The sequence below is a fragment of the Pteropus alecto genome, unplaced genomic scaffold, assembly GCF_000325575.1.
Source record: "Pteropus alecto unplaced genomic scaffold, ASM32557v1 scaffold134, whole genome shotgun sequence".
NCBI lineage: Eukaryota > Metazoa > Chordata > Mammalia > Chiroptera > Pteropodidae > Pteropus > Pteropus alecto.
The window spans coordinates 6,744,320-6,748,505 of record NW_006436283.1 but is presented as its reverse complement, the minus strand read 5'-3'; the positions used below and the strand labels follow the sequence as shown (position 1 = coordinate 6,748,505).

At 49.4% G+C, this 4,186-nt stretch overlaps 1 pseudogene; it reads left to right on the top strand.

Moving 5' to 3' along the window:
- Positions 1-208: 208 nt before the first annotated feature.
- On the top strand, positions 209-327 carry LOC112480158 (annotated as a pseudogene).
- The last annotated feature ends 3,859 nt before the right edge of the window (positions 328-4,186 follow it).

The window sequence follows — 4,186 nt, the reverse complement described above, 5'->3', positions numbered from 1 at the left end:
GATTCAAATAAATTGAGAGCCAGTGTCCAGTCTTAAAGGGACATTTATTACTCAGCTCGCTGATTTTTGCCATATGGGAAAGAAGAGGCCACTGTGGCCAGATTTTCTGACTTGTCAAGGAAAGCTAGAAAACTGGATTTTTTTTTTTTTTTTTATGAGGTACTGTGATTTGCAACCTTGGCAAGTAACTTTAAGAAAAACACTGTCAGTCTACGGCCATGCCACTCTGAACGCGCCCGATCTCGTCTGATCTCGGAAGCTAAGTAGAGTCGGGCCTGGTTAGTACGTAGATGGGAGACCACCTAGGAAGACCGGGTGCTGTAGGAGTGTAAATAAAAAAAAAAACCACTGTCAGCTCAATGAAATACATCTACCGGTCAGATCTGGCTCATGAACCCCTGTTCGAGCATCTCTGATTCAGATGGACTCAGCACTTCGCACTCACGGTAAGAGGCTTTCTATGGCAGACCTGAATGAAAATCACTGACTTAACTCAGGAGAGCTTAGACAAGGACCAAATGCCTTCTCTTAGGGCTCCCTCCTCCGGGACGACCCTTTTTGTTACTCCAATTAAGTCGACATCGAACCCGAAGCCCTGAATATCACGAACGCCTCGGCCAAGGTGCCACACACCTGACGGAGAAGAGTTCCTTCTGGCACTGACGGGTCACGTGATAATCTCGGGTCGCTGCCTCTGCCCCGGGCCTGCATTTTGCTTGGCAGAATCCATCAGAATTGACTGCACCTGGTGACGTTAAGCACGACTCGAGAAACAGTTTATCCCGGGGAGAAGCCATCGACGAGAAGACAGTCTCACTCCAATCAGCCCCAACTCCACACACGAGCTTGCAGTGCTTCATCTGACGGAGCCGGCTGCATTCACGAAAGCCCCAACCATTAAGCACAGCTACCAACTCCCCGTCTCTGCGCACACCCACGCGCGCACACACACACACACACGCGCGCGCGCGCACACACACATATCCATTCACCAATTCCAACAGTGAGTGGGTGGGAACAATCCAGCAACAAACGTGGATGGGAATAAATTTGCACTATTTTCTCCTGGCCTCGCCGCCCATTGCCTAGCTCCTAGGCAGGCCCGGCTCACGGTAGGCGTTCTATACATATCTGTCGAACATCCTGTAGTTCCCAAGGAAAATTTTGCAAAGTCTCGTCTGTGCTATTAGAAAAGAGGCGAACAGCTGCTTTGGAATGGCACGAGTGCTTCCCGAGGATGTGTAATCTTGCCACGCCCTGTAGGCAGGTTGGGACAGGTGTCCCCAGACAAGGAAACAGAGGCACAAAGAGGTGCTGAAGCCACCTGGGCAAAGGGCAGTTGCAGAGATGAGAGGAAAAGCCTGTTCCAGATCGTGAGCCTCTAAAATCTCAGTGTGCCTACTTCTAGAGTGGCTACGTATCACTGGTGACCGTGATAATTATTCAGTAAAATAATGACCCAAGTGCTCAATAAACATTACTACGTACCAGACACTTTCTGTCATGAGCTCATGTAATTCTTGCAACAACCCTGTAAAGCTTGATCGAAGAGTCTTAGGAAGGTAAATAACTTGCCCAAATTAATCTCTGAGGTTCTCCAGTAAGGGACTTGGGGAAATATGGTGTGGGGACATTTTGGGTTGTCACAATTCACGGGGTACTACTGACATTTAATAGGCAGCGGGGAGGGACGCTGAATATCTGCATCCTGCATGACTTTCCCCACCTAAATGCCAGCAGCACGCCAGTGGAGAAACACTGGATTTTTAGCAAAAGCAGAGCCAGGATCTGAACTGGCCGATTTGCCTCAAGATTCCCTGTTCTTACTATTTCATTCTACGATCTCAAAGATGTTATTCATACCACGTGGACCATTTCCTGGTGGCACGGCTGACTGCCATTTGGGCAACTTCTTACAGTCATTTCAGCATGTAGAGAACAAATTTTGATCTAGGACAAAAATAGAAGTCTCTCCAATAGAGACAAACTATCTAAGAAGCTGTCCCCATCGGGGACCTAGCTCTGATTGTAGTGTTATGAGTAAGTGATTTATTTATTCATTTTGAAGATGGAGGCATTGTTTCAAAGGTGGCAATTTCAGAGAATACACAGAATTAATAGAATTCTATTAATTCTATTGAATGCCACGAGAGATATCTGTGACTCGGGTGTTTAGAGAAGGCTTCATGAAGAAGAAGGACTTCAGCTGGGCTTCAGAAGATGAAATTGATGCCAATCACCAGGAGAGGGGGAAAGGAAGAGAAACGAAATCAAGTGAGAATCAGCTTCAAGGTGAGGGCACTGAGACTATGCTAGGTGAATCATAGACCCTGTTTCAGAGCAAAAAGGGGTAACCATGAACCAGACTAGCGGAAGCATCACCCAGCCAAGCCCCGCCCAGATTCCGGAATCATGAACAAATAAAAGAGTTGCTGTTTTAACCCATCAAGTTTTGGGGTGCTCTGTTCTGTAGCAATAGATAACGGATACCCTTCCATGAGGCCATCAGCTGTGCTCACGTGCCCCGCTGGTCCCTGCAAAGCTCTGTGCACGGGAAGGTACACACCTACCCTTAGTGACAAGAAGCGTGGCTACAAACAGCAGTGACACAGAGTCACTGCCATCTACAAACATTGCCCTCCACCTACTGGTACCCAAGCTTAGCGCCTAGTCGGCACCTAGATAAACATTTGTAAGATGGATGCGTAGCAATCAATCTGATGTTAAGAGACGCCTATTCAAAGCTTCCTTCTCCCTGCAGACCTGCACAGGAACTCATAACCCTCAACATCAGGAAATGCTCTCACATGGATCGGACCAGAATCCCCGAGGCTTCTGTCCAGTGGGGGTGGATAACAGCCGGTCACTATTTCAGCGTCCACCAACACCACAGTCGAGCTCTCTTCTTATCAAGAAAAACACCTACTGCGTGTGACTCTGGCACAGTTGATCCTCCCCGACCTTATCAGGAGTGGTACTGTTTCTGTTTAACGAGAACTTCCCAGGGGCCTCTTCCAAAGGCAGATTCCACGTCAGTAGCTCTGGGCCGGGGCCTGACAGTCTGCATTTCTTGCAAGTTACCAGATGACGCTGTCGACGCCGCTGGTGCGGGGAGCATGCTGCGTGCTTTGTGTGACTCTCCTGCCGTCCTGCAGGGGAGGCCGAGACACAGAGAGAAGATTCGAGTAGCCCCTTCGGGTCCTTGCAGATCACACGCTCCCCATGAAAGTGCTAGATTTAAGCCAGGGTGAGAAGTCAGCTCTGGAAGACGGGTACCACGGGGGTCACTCCCCGGCCAGCTGGAGCTTCTGAGAATGCAGATTCCCAGGCTCTCCTGCTGGACACTGACTCGATGGACCGGCCTGGGGCTCTCAGAAGCCGTGTTGGGCGATTTCGGATTTGGGATCATTCAGCTCAACTATTTGGGAGGCAGCGACCCCAGGAAAGTAAGACTCAAAATGATTAGCCAACATTTATTAAGGGGTTCCTAGATTCCCAGCCATTTTTAAGTCAATAGGAAACGATTTAAGTCAATAGGAAACGATTTAAACTTCACCACAACTCTATTTGCTAAGTACTGCCATTCTTCTCATTTCCCAGGAGGCAAACGGAGGCACAGAGCAGCTAAATAAAGTGGCAAAAGCTGCATCCCCCGCCCCGTAAGGGGCCGAGCCAGGATCAGGACCCAGGTAGACAGCTCAAGTCTACACCGCAACCACGGGGTTCTGGCCCTTTATCACAGTGAAGGCCCCTCCTGGGAAAATCCCAAGGGAAACCATTTGACAACCGGAGCAGTGTCTTTCCAAGCAGAAGCGACCCCTCACTAGTTCCAGAGAATTCCGACAGGTGGTCCCTGGGGGGAGAAACAGCGGGAGATGATCTAAGTCACATTTGGGAAACGCTGGGTTAAAGCAAATCAGATTTTCTCCCACAGAACTTCTCAGACTCCCCAGCAAGCATAAGCATATGAATTTCCTAGAAGGGGGTGCGTTTTGCAACATTCTCCACACATAATGAGTGCAGAATCCTTCTGCCCGAGAGCATCTCAGGGGATGAGGGTGCCGGGAAACGCCCTTTGCGAACCACGGACCCAGAGCTACGCTTCTCAAACTTTAATGTCCCATGAACCACCTGGACCCCTGTTAAAATGCAGGTTCTGACTCACTGATCCGGGGCGGGGGAGAAG